Below are 12,046 nucleotides of genomic sequence, written 5' to 3' on the forward strand. Positions count from 1 at the left end.
CCAAGTCAGTCATATCAATGTAAATAATTGTACAATCTTATTGAACATTTGACTTACTTTGTTTAGAGAATACAGTGTATGAAAAATAGTCTATTGTGCATCTGATGATCATTGATGACATTAAAATTTATCGTCTTGTAGAAGAAAAGAAAGCGACGAAGCGTGCGCGATCATTGCTTTTTGTCTTTAATTAAACAAACATAGAAATGTGCAGAACATCCTTAAAATAGACATGATAAACAAACAATGCTAATTATACAAAAGAAATAACACACCAATTTACAAGCAAAACTGAAGGCAAATAAATACTTGGTTAGTCTTTTGGCAAAAATAAGATGAGATTTGCAAACAAGAAACGCAAACAATGTCAGTGTCATCGCCTTCTTCTTGTAGCATCAAATATGACGCACCCTAACCTACTAATTTGACAACCTCCCTTCAATAATTTAATGGATTTCAACTTCGCTAAAAGGGATGGCCCATCGCTACAAGGGATGACCCTTCGCTACAAGAGATGGCCCTAATAAATATAATATATTTAATATATTGGAGATCACAGTAAATAATATATAATCAATTAGTGGATCTCAATATAATATATAATCAATTCAATATATTGAGATTCCTAAATGAGTGGATCTTAATATGATAATTTTGTATATATATTTTATATCTTTGGAATGAGAAAGACAATGTATTGTATGGTATCAGAGCTTAGGGTTTTTCTTTTTTTCCGTTGCGCCCTAGCCTAACGGTTCATTTACTCTTGTACGTTCATCTTCTTTTCAATCACTTTTCTTTTCCGATGAAGAGTAACAAACAAGGATTTCACTTGGCCCTTATCGTTTCCAACATCAAGAATCATGTCTCTATTGTTCTTGAGTTGGAAAACGTTCAATACATGACATGGGCATAGTTGTTCAAGATCCATGATCGTTCTCATCGGGTCCGTCATCACATCATCTCGCTGGTCCCTGTTCTACCACCGCCATCGAAGGATGAAGAGAAAGATATGTGGCTAACTCTCGATGCCACTCTCCTTTAGTGGATCTATGCAACAATCTCACAGGATCTTCTTCACACGATCTTGGAACCAGACTCTACAGCCGAGCAAGCCTGGACACGGTTACGTGGGATTTTTCAAGATAACCGTCATTCTCGTGTGGTTTCCCTCAAGCAAGAGTTTTCCACCACTATCATGGAAGATTTTCCTAAGGTCTCTGCTTATTGTCAACGTCTCAAAGTCCTGGGCGATCAGTTGAAGCGCGTCGGTAGCCCGGTTTCAAACGACCGCCTTGTATTGCAGTTGGTCGCGGGCCTTGCGGAGGCATACAACGGGGTGGCAACGTTACTGCGACAGAGTGATCCTTTGCCTCAGTTCTACCAAGCACGCTCCATGTTGATTTTGGAGGAATCTAGCTTGGCGAAACGGGTGGCCTTTGGTTCATCACCAATGTCGGGTGTAGCTCTTGTCTCTGACACGTCTAGGATGAATGAGTCACAATGTATGTCATCGGGTGGATCTCGGAAGAAACCAAAGAAGAAGGGCTCTCATAATGGGGTCGATCAGGGCAGTCCCAGTACCAATTCTAAACTCAGCCTCCTTCTCCCTGGCCGCAACAATGGGCTGGTCATTCAGGTCCACCATCATTGCCTTGGCAGTGGCCATGAGTTTCTCCCCCATCCCCGTATCCAACTGCTCAATGGAATAGACCTCCTTCCAGTTCTCGTCCGCCGACACCACAACAACAGTCGGGTCTCCGTACCCCGCGTCCATAAGCATACATGGCTCAGTCTCCACCAACTCCGATGGATATTGAAGCGGCCATGTACACCACATGACATCTCAACAAGGTACTCTCTCGTCTTATTTCAATTCAGGCATTAAACATGATATTCTTGTAGTTAATGGTAATACGATTCCAGTTTTGGGTATTGGGCATACCACTATTTATTCTTCGAATCCTAAACTTACCTTGAATAATGTTCTACATTCTCCTGCTCTTGTTAAAAATCTAGTTTATGTTCGTAAATTCACTACGGATAATTCTGTGTCGATTGAGTTTGATCCTTTTGGGTTTTTTGTTAAGGATTTTCGGACGGGGACGCGTCTAATGAGATGTGACAGTCGGGGAGACAAGTGTCGTCTTCTGTTTTTACTACTTTGTTGCCATCTTTGTGGAATAATCGCCTAGGTCATCCTGGAAACTCTAATTTTGAATCTCTTAGATTAAATAAATTAATTCATTGAATAAACAACGTGTTTCTCATATTTGTCCTTCGTGTTCATTGGGAAAACATGTTCGTTTACCGTTTAAGGCTTCTACTTCGACTTATTTATTACCGTTTGACATTATTCATAGTGATGTATGGATGTCTCCTGTGTTAAGTTCTATGGGCCATAAATATTATGTTTTGTTTCTTGATGATTTTTCGTCTTTTTTGTGGACTTTCCCTTTATCTCATAAACCCAAGTGTTTAGTGCTTTCTTACAATTTCGGACACTTGTCAAAACCCAATTTGAGAGAGATATAAAATCTTTTCAATGTGATAATGGGAGGGAATTTGATAATCATTCGTTTAGGGAATTTGCGTCCACGCATGGGATGAATTTTTGCTTCTCATGTCCTCACACTTCGTCTTAGAACGGAAAAGCTGAGAGATAGTTTCGTACTATCAATAATATGATTCGTACGTTACTCACTCATGCCAAGATACCGACCTCATTTTGACATCATGCTCTTGAAATGGCCACATACCTCCAAAATATTCTTTCGCGTAAACACATGACATACGTTACTTCGTTACAACGTTTATACCGCAAAGATCCAACATATGACCATTTACGCGTGTTTGGGTGTTTGTGTTATCCTTTATTTCCATCCACGACGATTCATAAACTTCTTCCACGTTCTACCCCATGTGTCTTTCTTGGATACCCATCAAATCACCGAGGCTATAAGTGTTTTGACATATCAACTGATAAAATCATTATTTGTCGCCACGTCATCTTTGATAAGTCTCGTTTTCCTTTTTTTGAAATTCAGTCACCTCCACTCTCGTATGATTTTCTCGAGGATCCTCCATTACCATATGTGATTCATCATCAGTCTAAATTTTCATCTCCACCTCCTCCGCCTCCCTCTCCACCTCCACCTCCACCTCCACCTCCACCTCCACCTCCACCTCCACCTCCACCTCCACCTCCACCTCCACCTCCACCTCCCATTAATCCTCCCTCTTCTCTTCGATCGGTCACTCGAAGTCAATGGGGGGTGTTTCAGCCCAAACATATTCTCAACCTTTTTTCTGCTGAGTCTAAATCTCATTTACCTCGTAACCCTATAGCTGCTTTACATGATCCGAATTGGAAGTTAGTCATGCATAAAGAGTTTAATGCTTTAATTTATAATAAGACATGGGAGTTGGTTCCCCGTCCAAGTGATGTTAATTTTATTCGTTCTTTATGGGTCTTTACTCATAAAGACCGTGTTGATGGTTCTTTTGAGAGGCATAAAGCCCGTCTTGTAGGTGATGGAAAAACTCAACAGGTTGGCATTGATTGTGGAAAGACTTTCAGTCCTGTTGTCAAACCGACCACTATTTGGTTAGTCCTCAGTCTTGCCCTATCGAAGAAATGGTCAATTCACCAACTTGATGTAAAGAATGATTTTCTCCATGGTACTCTTGATGATGTTGTATACATGAATCAACCTATTGGGTTCAGAGATTCCTCATTTCCTCATCATGTTTGTCGTTTGAAGAAATCATTGTATGGGTTGAAACAGGCTCCTCGAGTTTGGAACAAACGCTTTACGGATTTTGTGTCCACACTTAGTTTTTCTCGGACTATTTTAGATCACTCATTGTTTGTGTTTTGTCAAGGTGAGCACATGGCATACTTGTTATTGTATGTTGATGATATAATATTGACGGCATCATCTGACTCTCTCCGCCTATTCTTCATCTCTAGCTTGAGTGCAGAATTTTCTATGAAAGATTTGGATCCCTTGCATTATTCTTTGGGCATTTCTGTAAGATCTCATGCAAATGGTATGTTCCTCTCTCAACGAAAGTATGCGTCTGAGATTATAGACCGTGTAGGTATGTCATCTTGTAAGCCATCAACTACACCGGTTGATACCACACCGAAACTTGGGGCTTTAATATCTTCTTCTGTGTCAGATTCTTCTTTGTACCATAGCCTAACTGGTGCTCTACAATATTTGACGTTTTCTCGTCCTAATATCACGTATGCGGTATAGTAGATTTGTCTCTTTATGCATGATCCCCGAGAGGTACACATGGAGGCTCTAAAGAGAATTATTCGGTATATTCAAGGAACTCTTGATTTTGGCCTTCCTTTGTCTCCATCCTCTATTACATCCCTATTGGCTTACACTGATGCTGACTGGGATGGGTGTCCGGATGCACGTCGTTCGACATTCGGCTACTGTGTTTTCTTAGGAGATAATCTAATCTCTTGGTCGGCTAAGTGCCAAACCACTTTGTCCCGTTCTAGTACTGAGGCTGAGTACCGAGCGGTTGCGAATGTGGTTTCAGAAACTTGTTGGCTACGAAATTTACTCCTAGAACTTCATTGCTCGGTTTCCACCGCTACTCTTATTTACTGTGACAATATGAGTACGATCTACGTCTCTAGTAATCCCGTTCAGCACCAACGGACCAAGCACATTGAGATGGACATTCACTTTGTTCGTGAGAAGGTCTCTCGCGGTTAGGTTTGAGTTCTTCATGTCCCATCTCGTTTTCAACTTGCGGATATCTTCACGAAGGGGCTTTCGAGAGTTCTTTTTGAAGATTTTCAATCCAATCTCAACATACATCGCCCACCTATTTCGATTGCTGGGGTGTAATAAATGTAATATATTTAATATATTAGAGATCACAATAAATAATATATAATCAATTAGTGGATCTCAATCTAATATATAATCATTTCAATATATTGAGATTCCTAAATGTGTGGATCTTAATATGATAATTTTGTATATATTTTTTATATCTTTGGAATGAGAAAGACAACGTATTGTATTCTTTCAGGCCCATCGCTACAAGGGATGGCCCTTTGCTATAAGGGATGACCCATCGCTACAAGGGATAGACCATCGCTACAAGGGATGGCCCATCGCTACAAGGGATAGCCCATCCCTATAAGAGATGTTTCATCACGAGAAGGGACGACCCTTCACGAAAATCACATGAATCTTCTCTGAAATAGAACCGATTCAGAGCATCATCTGCAAATACCATCATCGACCAGATAAATAACCAATATGAACAAGATGAACATCCAATATGAAAAATAAGATGAACAATAAGAACAACCTCATGGTTTAGGGTTTGAAGATGAATATAATAGAAATAAGAACAAAAATTGATCCAATCACATGATATTAGAACGGATTTTCGTCGTCGATCTGTATGATGTGTTCGTTTAGGGTTCTACTACCGTCGCGAGAGAGAGAGAACGCAGAATAGAAAGAGAAGAGAGAAAGGAAAATAACGAAATAAAAAAATTTGTGTATTTATATAAAAAAAACATTTCCCTTCGCGTGACGATCCTCCCCAACGCGTTCTGCGAAAAATATTTTTGTCAAAAAAAATATAAAGTGGTCACCAGCGCAATTAAAATTATGCGCTGGTCACTAGCGCATTTAAAGCTTTTTTTAGGGTCATCTGGTCAAATTTCCCTCTTTAACTAGATTTACTAATGACGGTAAGATTGCACTAAAGTTTTATATTAAAAAATTAATTTAAAAAAATATTTTTTTATAGTTTAAAAAGTATTAATATATAATAATAAATTATTATTTTTAAATAAAAATATTTTATTTTTTTGTTTAATAAATTGAATTATGTAACTGAGATATATAAAATGATGTTTAATTATATTAAAATTTCAAAATATATATATATATTTTACAAGGTTAACTTTTCATTAAAAGTAAACACAATATGCTATTAGTGAATTATAGATGAGAGAAAAGAGAAACAAAACAAAAGAACATAAAGAGAAGAATAAGACTAAATGCCAATAAGATCAAAAAATTATCAACCCGTACAAAATATCCTTTACGAATAAAAACAAACGCATGGAGCATAAGCCTTTAATTTTTTTAGTTCCAAAACTTTTTTCTTGGAATGTTCTTCTATTCATTTCTTTCCAAATTGTCCACCACATTATAAGAGTTATAGGCTTCCAATCATCACTGCTGTTATTTTTTTCCCCCACCTTATCTATTTTTCCCAGAAGTCAGTGATGTTAAGCGGCACCTCCCACTGAAAACTGAGAATGATTTGCAGAAGGACACGCATATCTCTAGCAAGGTCACACTAGAGAAGAATGTGATCGATAGTTTTCTCGTTCTTCTTACAGAAACAACACATAATAGCCATATGTATCCCTTTTTTAAGTTTGATGGTAGTTAAAACTCTCCCATGAATTGCTTCCCACACAAAAATTGAAATACTAGAAGGGATTTTGGATTTCCATACTTTCTTACAATGGAACCGAGTTAGCGCCCCTTGGATGGTCGCATGCACTAGTCTTAAAATCCGGAGAACGAATCAAAATAAAACTATCATCAGACTTTGATTGAATTGTAACTTTCATAAGGGTCTCCACTAAGTTGGCAAGTCCATCATCTTCAGTGAGCGAAAGACAATGATGTGATGTGATTCTCCATTCAGTGAAGCTAGAAGTTAGTCTATAGAAGGCAATCACTCATGCCTTTTTTTAGAGATATCATATAAGTCACGAAAGGATTCAACCAATTTCCACCTAGGATTATGCCACATGTCATTCCAGAAATCAATTTTCTTTCCATTACCCACTAATAAGGAGAGGGTAAAAGGTCTTCCACGTCCTTGTAACGTGCCCCCATATGCTACTACTCTTATGAGATCTCCCTGAAAGAGTCATCCATTCATTATCACGAAGTTCATACTTGGCAATGACAACATTCATCTAAACACTATCATTCTTATTTTTAAATCTCCGCCACCATTTGCAAAGGAGAGATTGTTAAAAAGAGAGATGTCTTTATTCCAAGACCACCTTTAGAGATGCTAAGATTTGTAATGTCTCACCAGACCAGATGAGTGACCCTTGTAGAGTTAGTGTTGCCCCAAAGAAAGTTTCTCATGATGGATTCAATTTTTTTGTCATAGAGACTAGATGGGGAAGATGGACATAATAAAAGTGGATATTGTGGCAAGAGAATTCTTCACGAGGACAATTTTGCCGCCCTTGGAGAGAAGTTTGTGTTAAGAATGGATTTACAATATTACAAATATGGTATATTCATGTTACACAATCTTAGTGCAAGGAAATGATATATTCAACAAAAGGAAACTATATCTTTGGTGTATAATCTTGATATTAGGAAATAAGATTGTCACAAAAGGAAATTAGATCTTTTGTTATGGAAATACAATTAGGAAATATGGTAAGAATATTTTAGAAACTCTTTGAAAGTTGGAAAACATATTAACCTAATTGAGGCTTATTTAAAGGTAAAGTTAGACACTTTGGAAAGCTAGCTCTTTACCTTCAGAGCATCGTTTCTTTATGAGTTGTGTGTGAGATTTTATTATGATAGAATCATTGTAATACTCTTATAGCAATCTTGATAATAAAGTTGAGATCCTCTCGTGCTTCGAAAATGGATGTAGGCATGTTTTGGTCAAACCACTATATATCTTGTCTTTGCGTTCTTTTGTTGCTTTCTTTCGTTTTCATAATTGTTCAATGTTATTATTCTTGAATTAAGGGATACTTCATCTCCTGATATCCCAACAAGTGGTATCAGAGCGAGGCTGTTCGAGAGGAGAGGAAGCTGAAGAGCTTGGATGATCCTTCAAAAGTTCTTTACAAGTTTTTGGGAGGTTCTTGAATTTGAGTTGGAAGATATACTAGCTACTTAATGTCTAAGGAATAAACCAAGAGGTATATTGTAGACAAGAAGACAATGGAAAAGGTATATTTACAAGAGCTAAAAAACATCATGAGAAAGAAGGCAAAATAGTAAGTGTTCTAAGTCTATGTTGAAGAATAAAGAATAGGTGAAGTGTTTTTGGTGTTAAGATGAAGGACACTTCAGAAAAGACTACCCAAAAACTAAAGAAGCATGATATAAAATGTTATATTTAGAAGGCAATAAATGGATCATTGTTGGTGAGCAAGTTATTATCTCTGAGGTCACTCAAATATACATCAAGATTCTGACATCTAAGGTTTGACCTCAATGACTTGCAAAAATTGGGTAAAAAAGGAGTTCTTGGTGCGAGAACTTTAACTCATGATAATGCAAGGGAAGATGGATCTAAAGGAAAATAAATTTGTTTTTATTAGATTTCCAAATAATGTCAAAGAGTATAGAGCTGGAAGAAGGTTGAGAAAATATTATGCTAAGTCAAAATGTGAAGTTTGACAAAGCAAGATCACACACAATGAAGACACAGTAGTGATTCAAGAAGAATCACAACTCGAGGTGGAAATATGTCATCAATAAGGCGCACTACCAAGGGAGAATTGTCATGGGACCATTACAATTTATTCTAATGTTGAGGAGGAGGATGCCCTTGTTGAAGATGTATCATTGTCCATGGATGAAGTAAATAATGGTACACAACAAATCTTATCAAAAAGGCATATTGATAACAATATTGTTGACATGTTGACATGAAAATCCTTTTGGTCAAATTGTAAGATTACATTGAGTTGGTGGGTGATTAAAGATTGGCATATTGCTAGTTAACACACAATATGAATGAAAGACTAAGAAAAAGAAGACTGATGGAAGACACTTATAAATTTAGGTGGAGACGTCATAAAGCAACTATCAAATGAACCAAGAAGAAATCTTTGTATTATATTTTAATGTGAGAAGATGAATAAGAACATGAGTGAGATTCTTAGTAATGTAAAAAGGAGATAAATAGGAGGCTCGGTTAATTCAAATGTGGTGATTTGGGTACTTCTTTTATTCTATCTCAATTGTCCATGATTTGAATCATAGTTAAAATTAATGAGATGATTTATTAGTCATCTTATTGAGAAGAGGATTGAGACTTTTAATGAGATTTTTAGTCAAAAAAAAGGGGCTAGATGAGAGGTTCAGTCAATTCGAAGGCGAATGAGATCATTGAATTGTCATCTGATGCGAGAAGATGAATGAGACCTTGAATGTGATTCTTATTCATGAAAATTGGGATATATGAGATGCTCAATCAATTCAAATGGAATAACATTCGTAATTTCTTTCGAAGAAACTATGAATCATGGTGAAAACAATTGAAGACAGTGAGAGAAGTATGCAATTCAAGTTGGTTGTGTGTGCAAAGTTCAAGGCAAGATGAATGTCAAATTGTTTTTCTAGATCTCGAGCTTTAATAAAGAGATGTCGTTGGATACATAATTATTTAGACGATGTAAATTTGTCTTGGGTCTTCTCGACTTTCGATGGATGTTTGTCTAAGGTGTCCTCAATTTTCGACAGATATCTGATTTTGAAAAGTAGACAATGGAAGTTCTTCTTGGGTCTTCTCGACTTAGATCAATATCTTATTTTAAGAAAGTAGACGATGAATGTTCATTTTGTGTGTCATTGATTTCGATGGATATCTGATTTTGAAGAGGTAGACGATGAAAGTTTTCCTTGGGTCTTCTCGACTTTTTAATTGGTATCTCATTTTAGGAGAATGCGATGGATGTTTGTAATGGGTGTCCTTAGTTTTCGATAGATATCTAATTTTGAAAATGAAGAAGACAGAAAGAGGGAGGCGAATCAAGATGAAGGCAGGTGTTAGGAAAAAAATATATGTTGATGTTCATATGTATGTACCATCTTTCAAGATGATGTTGTTCATATGTATGTACCATCTTTCATGATGAAGGAAGATATCCATATGTATCTTTCATGATAATATTGTTTTTGAGGATTTAAGTAATTTATCAGATTGTAAGTTCTAGAGACAAGAACAAGACAAAGAGAGGAAGATGAATCAATACGAAGGCATGTGTTAGGAAGAAAATCTATTTTTCTTCAACTACTTTCTCTTCACTCTTTAGATAGTTAGGAGTTAGGATCGGTGTCAATTATAAAGAAGGGGGGGTGAATATAGTTGACAACTTAACACTTTTAATTCAATTTTAATCTTGTTAGAGATTAATATTTGTTTCTATTCTTCACAAAACTTCGCAAGCTTTTGAACGGAATCAAGTGCGGAAATGCTTGCTCAATTTGAAGCGGTAGATAAACGATTGAATGATGCGGAAAGTAAATAACATGTTAGAAAAATTAAGTAAGTTAATTTTAACCGACCAGAGAACTAAATTAATCTCAACTTTCATGTGCAGGAACAGATCAAGCCGCATAAACCGCTGCAGAATATATCAAAGTAATCTGGCTCCAAATGATCAAGTCATGATCAAGAGGAACCGACTTCAACCTCTCAACTAGACCGGCTAGCAAGAAAGTTCTAAACTCCAGTCGGACCATATTACGAGAAGATCAACTGGAAACTTCGAAATATAAGATGACATAATATGACGAAATAGATGCTTCTTGGGAAAATGCAAGAAGATAAGATCCGGATCAGAAGCATGTTATAAAACAATGATGATCCGCTTATCCAAGATCCGAAGCAAAATCTGAATCAGACAGCCGGAACGTGCATGTTTGCCATGTGTCCAAAACTGCAAGCCGCTTACGTCATCAGAACCTGACCGGTGGACGCATGCTTGCCAAGTGACAGAAAGATGAAACGTGCACGCAACATCTCTAAACCGACGTGGTTTCAGAATGACCAATCCTACGAAGAGAGAAGAAAATGACCGTTAGGACATTATTCACTATAAAAGGAAGACGAAAGGACTTCATTTAATATGGTTCTGAAATCTTAAGAGAGAGAAAATAAATCTCACGCGCGATCCAAAATAGCAATTTCAATTATCGAAAGCATTGTTGCAGTATTGAGTTATTTGTATTACATCAGAGTGAAGTGGTGTAACCGGCGAGTAGCGATTTAGGCTCATCCGGCATTGTGTGAGTGTTGTAACATTCAAGTTAGTGGAGATCCTTCTCATAATCTGAAAAGAAAGGGTGACGTAGGAGTATTTACTCTGAACATCCATAAAAATTCTTGTCTCGTGTCATTTCCCTTTATTTCCGGCTTACTTACTCTAAAACCGAACTATTACTAACCGAAACATAATCCTATTCCTTAACAAAAACCGGTCCATCTATTTCTCTTTAACCGATTCCTTATAAACATCATCCAAACCTTACGTGTTACTTCAAGCTGAAATAGACATTTCCTCTCTTGAACCCGGTTCAAGAGTCTGTGACAGCTTGTGCAGTGTTAAGAACGGTTTTAGTCTTTAACCGGACTATCACCAATCAGAGTGTGTTGTGTTGTTGTAAGCGGTCTCCCCCAAAACCGGAACCCCGGTACTCCAAGGGCGATCCCGATCCTAACATAACACAAGGATTTTTATGGATGTCCGGAGATAAAGCTCCAACGTCACCCCTTCTTATGTTTTCAGAAGGATATTTACTAGAAGGCTTTGATTTGTATAGACACTATACAAACCTAGTCAAACACAAAGGAATTAACAATTGCATGTTTCTGAACTTCTAGCTAACACTCCGTTGAACATACAAACCCTGTTCAACTTACAATACTGAAATTTCACACAAAAAGAACAATAGATGAATTACAGAATATTCTTAGAGCGAGAGTAATAACAACGCTTCAATTCTTAATTTGTAGTTGGTTTGAGATAGTTCTATTTATAATGAAGTCATAGCAACGACCAAATTTTCCTTTTGAACACGTGTCAGCTATCCGTTGAACACACGCTAGGAGTACGAGATTGTACATCAGAGTATATGTGTTTGATCGTGGTGTGTACGGGACAGTACTGAACGTGGGTTGGAGGAATATTTGAGTATGTGGTAGACAAGAATTTATAGTGTGTTAAGTTGTCTTGGCAGACGGATGATAATGAATACTACTG

Source organism: Impatiens glandulifera, chromosome 1 (genome assembly GCF_907164915.1).
Source record: "Impatiens glandulifera chromosome 1, dImpGla2.1, whole genome shotgun sequence".
NCBI lineage: Eukaryota > Viridiplantae > Streptophyta > Magnoliopsida > Ericales > Balsaminaceae > Impatiens > Impatiens glandulifera.